Below are 14,890 nucleotides of genomic sequence, written 5' to 3' on the forward strand. Positions count from 1 at the left end.
TGCCATGTGTCAGCCTTTTATTGGCTGTTTTTTCCCTTTTTATCTTGTTTTTGTCATTGTTTATATAAATTTATTGTTGATAAGATGATATACTTTAGGATTTGATTAACTGGTGTGTTGCTTGTTTGTTTATGGGTGTGATGCAGTTCAACTATACAAACTGCAATATACTGTTTTTTTCCCTTTTTTTTCCTTTACCGGTGGACATGCCACCCTTCTTTTTATCTGATATGTGTCTTCTTCTCCATTATCATCTTTCTTCCTAACTCTGATTTAATTAACTGGTGTGTTGCTTGGTTGTTTATGGGTGTGATGCAGGTTCGACTCTACAAACTGCAATATACTGTTTCTTTCCCCTTTTTTATTCCTTACTGGTGGACATGCCACCCTTCTTTTTATCTGATACGTGTCTTCTTCTCCACTATCATCTTTTTTCCCAACTCTAAAATCACCAGAGCCACATCTTAGGGGGTGTTTGGGATTGCTTATTTTAGCCAACTTATAACTTATTGACTTTTTAAAAAGTTAAATGGTGTTTGGGATTGGGAGTGTATGTGAGGGAAAAAGTTAATAAGTAATTCCATTGTGACTTATTCACTTTTCTAAAAAGTCATAAGGAGTTTGGAAAAACTAAGCCAAACACCCCCTTGACTTCCAAGCCAACCCTTCATCACGTGGACAACCACCTACGTTCCTTCTCAGACGCAACACCACCATTACTGTCAATTCCCGTCACCACTGTCGGATTTCACTGTCAGCACCATCGTTCCCTATCACCGGTAGCTGCTGTAAACAACCCAACCCCATTACCCATCACCACTGCCGACCACCATCTCCGACTGGTCGGGTCATCGTCGCCTCCTTAACCAAGCCGGAGAGAGAAGACGATGGTTTTGCGGTGGCGCAGCGACGATGACGGTTGTTGTTTTATTAAAAGCAACGACGACGACGGTGCTAGCGGCTAAAGTTCAGATCCAATTCCGGCCTTTCTTAATCTCTTGGATTTTGCTTCATGGGTTTTTCATTTCTTGCTTGATAATTTGTGGTTTTTTGATATCTTGGAATTTGCTTCATGGGTTTTTGAATTCTAGGGTTTTTATTGAACATTTGGAGATTTGAGCTTGAGTTTATTATTATTATGGTTGACGAGGGTAATTAACAAATTCAGTTTTGATTTAGGAATCGTAGCTATTGTCATTCAGTCCCATAATTATAGATCAGGGAAGCAAGTGAACATGGGCTTAAACATAAGAATGATTAGTTGAGCTTTTAAGGTGGACAATGATAGGAGACCCAAGGAAACCTGGGTTTGATCCTTCAGCCAAACGGGTTTTACTGGTTATTTACCGTCGTGCCCACGAGCAGGTGGGTTTTCGGGTTTTCCCGGAATTGGTGGTGGACGACTCGGATTACTCTCAGAGTACTCCGTTTGTCCAATGGGTGCCTCGAGAGTGCTCGGGATTGATTTGTTGGCCGTTAAAAAAAAGGTGTATAAAGTAATAAAACATTTTGCTTTTTTACTTGATGCAAAGGATCGTATAAATGATGTTGAGTTTGAGTTGTTTTCAATGGAGTTTGATTGAAAAGGGGGAGAAATAAGATGTTTGTATGCATAAAGTAACAGAAGAAAAGAACAAATTAAGATATCAAAAAATAATCTTTGATAATCAGTTATCTTCAAGATATTAGAGAGAAAAAAGAAACGAATGTGTAGGGTTTCTTAAGTGTGTGTGTATATGAATTCAGTATAAAACACATAAATTAGCTAGCTGAAAGGTGAATAAAAGCTGTGTTGTCAGGAGTAAAAGTACATCAATGTTGGTGTAACGCTTCGCTTTTTGGAACTTTTCTTATTTAGAAAGTTTACTTGCATTTCTATTTATAGAAACTTGTAATTCTCTTGTATTCGTCTTTCATTTTCAAACATTGTAATCCGAGACTTGAATCATAACAAAACTTTTATACATTGTTTATACATACTTGTTATACAATCGATACATACTCGTTATACATGCAAACTCTTATACGCAAACTCATACTTGTTATACATGCAAAATCAGTTTATACGTGCCATTATTTATACATTTTACATATACATTGCACTTACACGCTTAAAACACTTAAAACCGGCTAAAATACGCGAAAACGACAAACTTGGATCTTCGTGCAAAGGAATCAGCCTACTCTCCTACTCGCACGAAGGGCCATTTGTCCCAAGGCCAGTCACTCAAAGCCCCGTTGCCCCAAAGCCCATTCACTCCAAGCCCTCTTTCAGCCTATAAATACAAGCTCATTCCCACACTTCACACCTTCCACTCACTCTCATTCTCTCTCAAATCTCTGAGCATTTTTGGACAAGGCATTTCTAGAAGTTGCTAAGTGAGTTCTGACTCACTTTACCTAATCATTTACACTTATTTCTTCTACTTCCTTCTATCTTTTATACATTTCTTCACATCTTTGCAACTTGGTTTCACAGACTTGCCTTAGCAGTCTGTTGACATGCTTAAACATATTGATAACCAAGTTGAAGATTGAAGTTTACATTTTCAAAACTTTTTATAACAACTTTCTGATATTGAAACTTGGCAGAATCTGGAACCCACCGAGCTCACAAGCTAAGTCTATAGTTGTGGGTTAGTGTTGAGGTTGAGTCCAGCCAAGAAAAGAGCTTGTTCAAACAAAACTGAACTGCTTCGTCTCAAAACAGCTCCATTTGCACGAAGAAAAGGACCCACTCATGCGAACTGACCAGTCACGAAGGGTCTATTACTTCCGTTCCGACATTTTTCTAAGTGTTGAATGTTATCTCGGATCCTCGTCTTCAATATGGGTGAATATGTGATTAACAGAAGGGTGAACTGTGAAAACCTGGGTTTTCAATCTAGTTCCACTGCCTCACTTGTACTTGCAAAGGAACACCCAAACAGTCTCTTAGACCTAGAATGAGTAAACCTCGTCTCACATCCAACACTTAGCATGCCGGGAATGGCACACCTGACTTGTCCTTATTCGACTGTTTGGTATTTACGTTCTATTATTTACTTTCTGTTGTATTCATGGACAACCGGTTCGTTAACTTTGTTAATGAACTTGTGCTTTGGTGAAACTTATAACGAGGTGTTATACCTCCATGCATGACTTCTGTGAATTCTATGACTTACTGGACTATTATTATACTATAAAATATAATAGATAACATAACTGAACTCACAACGTAACCGGTTAATGGTTAAAACATTCGACGAATTTTTGTTCGTGCAAACAGGCCCACTCGCACGAAGGGAGTCCTCCCACTCGCGTGAAGGGAACTTCAGTTCGCATGAAGGGAAAAGCATTCCATTCACATGAACAGAGTTGTGGTGTTTCGTTTTCCGTTTATTTCAGTTCTACGTTCCTCATTACTAATTCTAACGGGCAAATCAGGACCTGTGAAATCACAGTAACTTAGTGTCGTAACGAATGCCTAGACGAAATATAATTTCTGTTTAATCATACTTTTATACTTATATAATTGTATACTTATATACTTTACATTCCAAATCCGAATCCTCCGTTCAACTCCAAACTCACACCTTTGTTTACCCCATGTAGGGTAACGTCAGTGTTCCTTTCATCAACAACTCATCAACTCGCGGGAATAACAAACGAAGATTTTCAAAACCGTGAGTATACTCGAACACCCTTTTTCGCTTTACACTTTTGGTTATCAAAATTCACGCAATCTCTTATACTTTATGCAATCACACAAACAATCCAATCATGCATGCTTAATACGTTATACTTGATTCGTGTTACTGGAACATTCTTGTGTGATAAAGTTGTCATTAACTTCGTACGAGCCTCCTCTTAACATGTATAGCGCTATAGGAGTAACGCACCGCCCGTAGACTTGTGGTCATGTTAAGTTAAAACAGAATGGTCCTATCGTTGCTACGATAGGATTACGCTAGCGGTAATCTTTGGTTTGACATTTTAATCGCATGCCAATTTTATGTTAATCTAGATAACAAGTTTTGCCATGTGGATTCGTTTAAATCATTTTTATACTTATGTTGTTTATTAAACTTGTATACTCGCCAATACGTTATGTATTGAACTATACTTTAAAACATGTTGCAGGTTGATGACGTAGATCATGGAATCTAGTAGAGATGATTTAGAAAACACACTTAGAATACTAGATCATGTTGTTGTAATTGTTGTTGTATTGTTTCTTGAACAATGTTGTACTTTGATTATGTATGTTGTATTTTACAATTGTTATCAATGCAATGAAATTGGTTTTGATTAAATAATGTCGTAAATAGTGTTATGAAGTCTCGAGCAATCTCATTCTCGTCCCGCCCTGATGTTTTCGCCATTGGTTGGGGTGTGACAGTTGGTTTCTCCCGGTTAACCAAATTTACTAGAGATAAGGAACAAGAAGGGATTATGGTCACCAGGGGCGGAGCTAGCGTATTAGAAGGGGTAGCACGGGCTACCACTCAACCCCGTCTTCATAATGTTTTTGTAGTGTAAAAAATATTTTTTTCCTGTTTTATACAAAGGATACCCCTGAGCTAAAAAAAATTAGGATACCCCTAAATTTTTATGTTAGATCCGCCACTGATGGTCACCTAATGAAGATCATAATCTCATAGACTACATTCTGAACCATGGTGTTGGCTGCTGGAGGTTTGTCCCCGTTTATGCCGGTAAGTTAAATGTAGTTAACATCTGTTTTGGTTAGTTGGTTAATTATTAGGTGTTTCCGTAAACTGACAGGTTTGCAATTTAACGAGAAGAGTTGCAGATTACGATGGATTAATTATTTTCTGCCAGGATTAAAGTGAGGACCGTTCACATTACACTGAGGAGGAGATTGATGCGCGTGTGGTGTTATAGGTTTTTATGTATATTTTTAGCCCTTTTTTTACACGTTAGTCAAGTTTTAAATTTATAAAACACGATATTTTACTAACACCAAACACACATATGGGCAAGTGCACCCATCGTGAGCGTAGTATAGTGTTGGTAAGATACCGAGGTCGTCCAAGGACACAAGAGCTTTTAGTACCGGTTTATCCTCAACGTCTAATTAAATCAAAAGTTTAGAAAAATGTTTTAAACTAGAAAATAAAAACTAAAAATGCTAATAAAAATAAAAGTAAAACAGATAGACAAGATGAATCACTTGGATCCGACTCGTGTTTAGTGTAACCTTTGATTATTTTCGCACTTTTGCACTTTTTAAGAGATTATCTTAGTTATAGTAGTAGGCCCCTCTTTTGAAGGTGACGTTACCCTCAACCCAGTACTTTGAGTTAGCAAGGATACAATCCTAAAGGGTTGGATTATTGAAAGATAATTAATTAAGTTATTAATGCGTAATGTGGTAGGCCCCTCTTTTGAAGGTGACGTTACCCTCGGCTAAGTAGTTTGAGTCAGCAGGGATACAATCCTAAGTAGTCGGGTTAAAGTTTTAATAGTAGCTTACATATGAGGGGATCAAGGAGTTCGGACCCCCGCCATCCAATACCAGTAGGTATTGAAGGAGGTCCTACTAAAGTTGACCCAGGTCCTTGCAGGATCTATACACTGAACAAGGCAAGTCTCTTACCAAACCATTCCCTTAACCCCCGACCAGGTAGCCAACATATCTCCATATAGAGCGTGGAGATATGAATGGTGAAAATCTTTTATTTTATATAGACAGTAAAATAATGCCAAGACACCACGGACAAATGATAAGGAAGATTCGCCTTCAACATAAGAAACTAGTTATTAAAGTCATTAATACATAACCAAATAAAAAGTGCGAAAAGATTAAAAATAAAAAGTATTACACTAGACACTCGTCTTCACCAAGTGATGTAAGAGACTTAGGCAAACATGGTCTTTGATTGTCAAGAACTCTTACGATCAATCTTGGATCCCGAGACTACTCACACACTCTATGATGGATGATGGATGATGGATGATGGTGGTGGATGTGGGTTGTGATGGTGGTGGTGGGTGGGTGAAGTGTGAGAGAGGTGGTTTGCCATGGGATGGTTTACAAATGAGCCAAGCACCCCTATTTATAGCCTGCACAAAAGCCCGGACACGGCCCCGTGTCCACCCGTCTTCTATTTCTTCATTAAATGTAGTTTGTCTGCATTAGTTGACCACGCCCCCGTGTCCGCTGGGCATGACCCCGTGTGCAAAAGCGTATCTGTACTATCAAGATTTTCCTAGATTCTACGAATCTTAGAGTTGACCACGACCCCGTGTCCGCTAGACACGCCTCCGTGGTGGGTGATAGAAGCTTCTACAACTGTCTTTTCTGCAGACACTTGGGCACGCCCCCGTGCTCATTGAGCACGGGGTGTGTTCAGCCTTCTGTTCTCTTGTTTTTGCTTGGGAAGATGCTGTCGGGGGGTCGGGCATGCCACGTTTATTCCTTTTCTTGTATTTATGTTAGATTTAGCTACCTTTTTGCTTCTTTTGTTCATTTGAGCTCATTTAATCCTGAAAATACAAAAGGAAGACAAAAACACACTTTTTCCAACATTAGTACTAAAAAGGGTTAGTTTTATGCCATATTTGATGTAATTTATATGTTGCATTTTGCGCACATCAAATACCCCCACACTTGAATCTTTGCTTGTCCTCAAACAAAACTCTTTATAATGTGGCTTTACACTCCCAAATGGAATGGGTAGAAGAGAAGGTTTTGGGCTTGTCATAGAGTGTCGGGATATCCAAGATTCTTTATTAAGCTTTGTTTTTATTTATTTACAATTCTATTCGTCATGATTTATTTAAAACATTGTTGGATTCTGTATGCCCAAGACACATATTAAATTGATGTGGCTAGTACGTTATGATCCAAGTCGAGTCATACCCAAATACAAGCTAGACAAACACTTATAATATTTATTTATGATATGATCAAACAAATAAATATTAACACTTAGAATATTTAGAAATTGGTTTTCTAAATAATTGCACTTGACAGACCAATAAATTAAATGGATAATTTATTTTGAGAGAATATTTTATTTTGTTATTTAATGGGTTAAATAACATAATAAAAATAGCATAAGTCTTATAACATATGATGTTATATTTTATAAAAGTTATAAAATATATATGTAAGACTTATATTATTTAAAAAGAAAAAGAAATTGATTTTTTTTAAATAAAAAGGTGGGCCGCCCCCTTCCCCACATGGGGTCTTCCCAAAGTTTTAGTTCCAATGAGATTGCATGCAATTCTCATTGTTAGAGGCTTCTTGATTGGGTGGTCTTCCCAAGCACATTTTGGTCCAATGAATGCACATGCAATTTGCATGTGTAGATGGCCTATGATTGGGTCTTGTGGGTGGCATTCTCTCTCATGCTTTTAATAAGCATTTTTGTAAGACAAAAAAAATGGTTACAACAACACTAAGAAATCTATGATCATTTTCAATAGAAGACTTGTAAATGCTCTTTCTAAAAAATCGGCCAACATGAGATTGTCCAAGAGGGTTTCAAGTTTGTAAAATCAAGTGCAAGAACTCCATAATATTCTCTAGAAAAATCGGCCATGGTGGTGAAAAATCGGCCATGGTGGTTGTTTAGAGGGAATCTTAGTGAGTTCATAAGTGTAGAAATCCTAGCTAAACATAAAGTGTTTGTTGGAAGGCTTGGGGTATACAAGCTTGAGGTCTTCTACACTTGAAGGCAACCGTTCAAGAAGCATCATCATCTTCATATCCATTACTCCTTGGAAGGTAGTATTCTAAACACCCTATCGTTGTGTTTTAATTTTTGATAGCATGCATGTTCGTATATGGATCCGGGATTGAGTTTTACATATAAAATGGGTGTTATATCTTGTAAGTAACATGTTTTAAATTATATTTTCCGCTGCGTTTTTATTTTATATGGATAAAATACTTTGATAAACATGTGGAAAACCCCAACAAACATTACATAAGATAAATTACTTATTAGAGCATAACATGCCTTTTTAAAATTCCATTTATATACAAGTTCACATACCTCACGGGAGATCACTCAACACTCGGCCGAAGATGTATTTTAGTGAAACACTCGAGAACGGCATGGATCTTACTCCTACCATAAGCTTGCCAAGCAATCAATCCTCCTCCTTTTTAACTATACACCTTTGTAAATATCAAGAGGACTTTTGGGGGAAGAGTTAGGCTTGGGTTAAAGGTAGGTGGTTGGGTTAGTGGTTAGTAGAAAAGGGCGAAAGGCGTAAAAAGCGTCGGTTTTCGTAAAACTTTTTATTTTTTTATAACTTTTTATTTATTGAAGCATTTCTTCAAACAAAGTTCTTTTTGATAACCTTGTTTGTTTATTTCTTTTGGCTTCATTATCATCATATATATTTTTTTTGATCAAGAAGTCATAAGAAAAACCGAGCTTTGTTACTAAAATAAAGTGTTTAAAATGAAAAAGAGTTTTGGTGGGTAAAAGGGTGTTTGAATTGGGTTAAGAAATGAAAAGGTTTAGGCTCAAAGGGGTTAACTAGGGGGATTTTGGGTAGGTGGTAAAAAAAAGAAAAATAATGGTGTTGAAATAAAAAGGGTTAGTCCTAATGCCTCCATCATTTACTTACTTGGGTTTAAGTTGGTAAGGAACGAGAATGTATCGTCGTGGCAAGTTCTAGAGTCGCAAGAACCAAGCGGCTATTCACACAAGAAACGAAAAATGAGAATTTAGTTTAATGATGTATATTTGTATGCTCAATAAAGGCTCAAAACTCACTTTTTGTGGGAATGGGTTTTTATGTGATCAAATATATATAATCGAATTTTAACTAGATTTGTCATGCCGTTTCATAATTTTCTTATGTTGGTTCTTTTTATCACGACGCTATCGGTTGTAAATTTGTAAAAATATAACCTTTTTTTAGAACTTGAAATTCCCAAATTAAACCAAGACAAGTAAAAAAAATGAAAAAATTTTGAAAAAATTTGGGGTGATTAGCGGTTCCAATAGAGTTTTGTGTAAGGCTTGTAATTAGGACTTGCAAAATTCAAGGTTTTAGCATCCCCCCCACCACACTTAAATTACACATTGTCCTCAATGTGTCCCAAAAATAAGTTTTTAGGTTGATTAAATGTGTAAAAAGATGTGAAAAAGCAAAAATTTATGTTACTGGGCGTCTGGACACGGCCTCGTGGTGTCCGGGCACGACCCCGTGTTCAGATCGCCAGTAACAGAAATAAAACAAAGTAACAGAAGGCTGGACACGGGGCGTGTTCAGTGAGCACGCTCCGTGTCCAGGTACCTGAACTGGGCATTTTTCTGCAGATGGTTGAGCACGGGGCGTGTTGGATGAGCACGACCCCGTGCTGAACTTGCTGTAATGAAGAAAAATGGTCGGGTGGCCCTGTTTTTGTGCATGGGGTGCTGGTTCAAGTTTCCCTTGGTATCCTTCACCATCTCGAATGTGTTTTATCCATTACATTATCATCCAAACACCAATTTATTAAAACCATCATTCATTCAAATAGAGAAAGTTACATAATAATCCTAATAAATTAAAATTCTAAATAGGTCAAAAGAAACACAAGAAGTCTAAACGAAGAAGTTCTAGCCTAAAGTTTATTCTATTAGCAAAATTTCCGAAAAGATAATTCTCTCGGTTGGATGTTGCTCGAAGAACTTCTTCCTCCGGACATGGGTCCCTCACACGTCGGCGAGCCATTCTTCTATCTCCCTTGGGAGAAGAAAGGCGGGCTCGTTGGCATCAGTTTGAGGGGGTGCAACCTCCACCAGGACTTCTTGCAATTCGTCAAGAGGAGGCTCCGCTGGAATGTCATCCCATCCGGTGGGATTGTTGACTCCAAGTGCTAGGTTCCATTCCTCTTGAGGGAGGATCGGCTCCATGGGAGGTGTCACAAGAATGTTTAACCTCTGGTGCAAGAGGTTGATTTCTTGAAAACTGTTTTCTAACCCCACCGTAAGATAATTTATACGGTCTATGAGGACCTCCTCTACCGATGTCATCTCATCAAGAGCTTCACGTAATGCCATCACGTAGCGTATGAGAGTTGCTTCGATTGAGGACCTCCGTTCTCTTCGACTGTATCTGGAATGTGCTGACGAAGTTCCACTATTTTGGCTCGACATTCTACGAAAATAAACTGAAAAGAGTTCATTTAAAGAAACAGCAACCTCGGACACGGCCCCGTGCTCAATGAGCACGGCCCCGTGTTCACCTTTCTGCAGGTTTTGGAACAAGGAATCTTGCAGTTTCAAATTATTTTTCCAACTTAAGAAGCGTTTTTGAGCAGAAAGAACTTAAAACAATGTTGTAAAACTTACTTTTAACAAGATTCCTTGCACAAAAACCTAACAAACATCACAATAAAGCTTGGAATCATGGTGATCTCAAGCTTTAATGGAGGTGTTGAGCTAAAAAAAATGAAGAAGAAGGGAATGGACAAGAGAGGAAAGGACAAGATGGTTGTTGAGAACCTTCTTTTAGAAAATACCTAGAATGGTATATGTGAAGATCTCACCAAATATCTGTCCCTGGAATGGTCCAAATGTGTAGGATTCTTGGCTGCAATTATAGAAAACGACAGCATGCTGCACACAGCCCCATGTCGGATGGACACGGCCCCGTGTGCAGACAAGGTCCTGACACATTTTGTCCGTATTCTGACAAAAATTCAGAAATGAATCTTTTGGTGGACACGGGGGCGTCCTGACCTGGACACGACCCCGTGTCTAGAGACTGTTTATGAAGTTTCATCTATTTTTAAGGAATTTATCCGGATCGGGTGGTTCCTTACTAGATGGAACAACCCCAAAGTGCCTGAGATACATTAATTGCTCTAGATTAAGACAAGAACGCAAGAGGTTGTCGGTGAGGGTGATTCCTATGCTAAATGTAGGTGGACAAGTCCAACCTTTTCCCGGGCTCTCGTTAAAGAAGGTGTATGCCGAATCGCTCAGGTCTATGTATGCACCGAACGAAGTCGATGGGGAGTCCTTCACGGCACAATCGACACAGGGACGACTATCGCTCAAGTCTTCGCTAGAGTTAGAGGTAGTATCGGGAACAACGAAGTTGTTTTTATTCAAATGCGATCCCAACAATTCTTCTTGGGTATCGTCTTGAGATGGATTAATAAAGTCTTTCTCAAGTTCTTTTATCCTATTAAGAATTAAATCGTATAGTTGAAATAATTCACCAAGAAGCATTTCTCCTAGAAGATTCGGTTGAGAGCATTCGAGGGAGAGATAAGGATTATTTTTACTTTCGCCCCTCTTAAGGCTACAGGAAAACAATGGGTCTATATAGTGGGGCTTATAATTTAGAAAATAACATTCTAAATCTTTATGGGGGCCACCACATATTTGACACCACATACCATAAGAGGGCCGATAGTAAAAAAAAACAGTATCACTCATGTTTGTGTAAGAAATTACCAACTGTCGGGATCTTACGGTTCTGTTTTCAGTAACTGATACTTGGGCACGGGGCGTGTTGAGTGGGCACGGCCCCGTGTTCAGCTACTGTCTGACTTAAAACAGGATTGCCAGTACCGAAGATTGGGCACGGGGCGTGTTCAGCGGGCACAGCCCGTGCTGAGTTCTGCAGAAGCTGAAAATTTACGAAAAATCTTAAAAAGAACAGAAAATAAGAAAAACCGATTAGGCCGTTGATTCCTAACTTTCATAAAATCCTTGTGTCCCCGGCAGCGGCGCCAAAAACTTGGTGCGCGTGTGCTGTTATAGGTTTTTATGTATATTTTTAGCCCGTTTTTTACACGTTAGTCAAGTTTTAAATTTATAAAACACGATATTTTTCTAACACTAAACACACATATGGGCAAGTGCACCCATCGTGAGCGTAGTATAGTGTTGGTAAAATACCGAGGTCGTCCAAGGACACAAGAGCTTTTAGTATCGGTTTATCCTCAACGTCTAATCAAATCAAAAGTTTAGAAAAATGTTTTAAACTAGAAAATAAAAACTAAAAATGCTGAAAAATAAAAATAAAAGTAAAACAGATAGACAAGATGAATCACTTGGATCCGACTCGTGTTTAGTGTAACCTTTGATTATTTTTGCACTTTTGCACTTTTTAAGCTATTATCTTAGTTATAGTAGTAGACTTCTCTTTTGAAGATGACGTTACGCTCAACCCAGTAGTTTGAGTCAGCAAGGATACAATCCTAAAGGGTTGGATTATTGAAAGATAATTAATTAAGTTATTAATGCGTAATGTGGTAGGCCCCTCTTTTGAAGGTGACGTTACCCTCGGCTAAGTAGTTTGAGTCTGCAGGGATACAATCCTAAGTAGCCGGGTTAAAGTTTTAATAGTAGCTTACATATGAAGGGATCAAGGAGTTCGGACCCCCGCCATTCAATACCAGTGGGTATTGAAGGAGGTCCTACTAAAGTTGACCCAGGTCCTTGCAGGATCTATACACTGAATAAGGCAAGACTCTAACCAAACCATTCCCTTAACCCCCGACCAGGTAGCCAACATATCTCCATATAGAGCGTGGAGATATGAATGGTGAAAATCTTTTATTTTATATAGACAGAAAAAGAATGCCAAGAAACCATGGACAAATGATAAGGAAGATTCACCTTCAACATAAGAAACTAGTTATTAAAGTCATTAATAAATAACCAAATAAAAAGTGCGAAAAGATTAAAAATAAAAATTATTACACTAGACACTTGTCTTCACCAAGTGATGTAAGAGACTTAGGCAAACATGACCTTTGATTGTCAAGAACTCTTACGATCAATCTTGTATCCCGAGACTACTCACACACTCTATGATGGATGATGGATGATGGTGGTGGATGTGGGTTGTGATGGTGGTGGTGGGTGGGTGAAGTGTGAGAGAGGTGGTTTGCCAAGGGATGGTTTGCAAATGAGCCAAGCACCCCTATTTATAGCCTGCACAGAAGCCCGAACACGGCCCCGTGTCCATTGGGCACAGCCCCGTGTCCACCCGTCTTCTATTTCTTCATTAAATGCATTTTATCTTCATTAGTTGACCACGCCCCCGTGTCCGTTGGGCACGACCCCGTGTGCAGAAGCGTATCTGTACCATCAAGATTTTCCTAGATTCTGCGAATCTTAGAGTTGACCACGGTCCCGTGTCCGCTGGACACGCCCCCATGGTGGGTGATAGAAGCTTCTACAACTTTGTATTTTCTGCAGACACTTGGGCACGCCCCCGTGCTCTTTGAGCACGGGGCGTGTTCAGCCTTCTGTTCTCTTGTTTTTGCTTGGGAAGATACTGTCGGGGGGTCGGGCATGCCACGTTTATTCCTTTTCTTGTATTTATGTTAGATTTAGCTGCCTTTTTGCTTCTTTTGTTCATTTGAGCTCATTTAATCCGGAAAATACAAAAGGAAGACAAAAACACACTTTTTCCAACATTAGTACTAAAAAATGGTTAGTTTTATGTCACATTTGATGTAATTTATATGTTGCATTTTGCGCACATCAGAGATCATAATGACTCTTCATGGCATGCTAGGTAATAAGTAAGCAATCATTGTTTACTTGCTCCTTATCATCATATATAAACATGGGGCAATATTGATTCTAATTCAGCGGATTCTTGATTTTGTTGTATTATACTTGAAGTCACCATTTGACAATTCCAACGTCTTAATTCTTTTGCAAAATCTGTTGCTAGCCATGATTAGCAACAAATTTTAGTTTGTTTACAATCCGATTTAACGCTTGGCAACTGATGTGTGGTCTCTTGGCTTACTCAGGTTGTCTCAGACGGCTAACGAGATAAAGAACTACCGGCATTCATATCTGAAGAAGAAAGCACACAACTTAGATAACAAGAAATCTCAAAACACATAGAATAAACAAACACCATGTACAAGAACAGACTCAAGCCTTGAATCTTCAGCATCAGTTTGCTTACATGGTGATGTTGGAAAAAAAACCCACCGTGAAGCACTTACACAGTTTTTAAGCGTGTCACGTGTTCACATGGTAATTAGTTTCAGGTAATTTAGTTGTTAAATTTGTTGACGATTTAGTAAATCTGCAATGTGTAACAACATTTTTTGACGCTTTGATCTACGCCTCAATGCATTTTTTTTTCTGTAGAGGTAATCTTAAGAACATTTGTTTGCTGTTTAATCTCTAAAATGACTCACTAATTTTTTGTTATAATTATAAGTTGGATGTAATGCTTTCTAAAGGTAATCTTAAAATTTTTTAAGTTATCGAAAAATATTATACATTTACTTTACACATTCTAACAGAGACATATAGTATACATGTATACAACAGAATAATAGATTTGTAGAGGTGTTAGGTATTTTGTTTATTTGTTGGTGGATAATGGCAGTTTTAGCACACATACACTAATTACAATCTTAGATGTTAACATACGTGAACTGTGCTACTGATAAACTAACACCTATAAATAACATATGGCAGTAACGAAGACACAGAGGCAGCATTATGAGGGGAAATCGCAACTATTCGCAAGGTCACCAAATTAACGGGTCAACCAGAGGTGGAGATCTTAACAAGGCCAATAATCATATAGCCTTCACAGCAGTATAAGCAGGGAATACATAATGAAAACACAATTTTTGTTTTTCTTATTTTGTTTGAGTTTTTTGTTTTTGTTTTTTGTTTGTATTAAAAGTCCTTAATTGCAAGTTCATAAACAAAATAAAATATTCTTGCTGCTGCATTGGTAATTAACAATAGTTGTGTAAAAGCAACTTTAACTACCACCATAACGATCATAGAATAAATATATACTTAGGTTAGGTAAGAGGAAAAAATACATTGTAGACATTTTATTAATATATTTACAATAGTGATGATGATCAACTATGCAAATTTAGTTTATTGTGATGCATGCAGGTTGTCCAAGAAATATATAGCAT

At 38.1% G+C, this 14,890-nt stretch overlaps 1 long non-coding RNA gene across 1 annotated transcript; it reads left to right on the plus strand.

Annotated features, from left to right (window-relative positions):
- Window positions 1-13,749: 13,749 nt before the first annotated feature.
- LOC110866307 lies at window positions 13,750-14,689 on the plus strand. The gene is made up of 2 exons (XR_002551316.1): window positions 13,750-13,990; window positions 14,430-14,689. It is a non-coding gene; the product is annotated as an uncharacterized LOC110866307 (long non-coding RNA).
- The last annotated feature ends 201 nt before the right edge of the window (window positions 14,690-14,890 follow it).

Source organism: Helianthus annuus, chromosome 9, assembly GCF_002127325.2.
Source record: "Helianthus annuus cultivar XRQ/B chromosome 9, HanXRQr2.0-SUNRISE, whole genome shotgun sequence".
In the NCBI taxonomy this organism is placed as follows: Eukaryota; Viridiplantae; Streptophyta; class Magnoliopsida; order Asterales; family Asteraceae; genus Helianthus; species Helianthus annuus.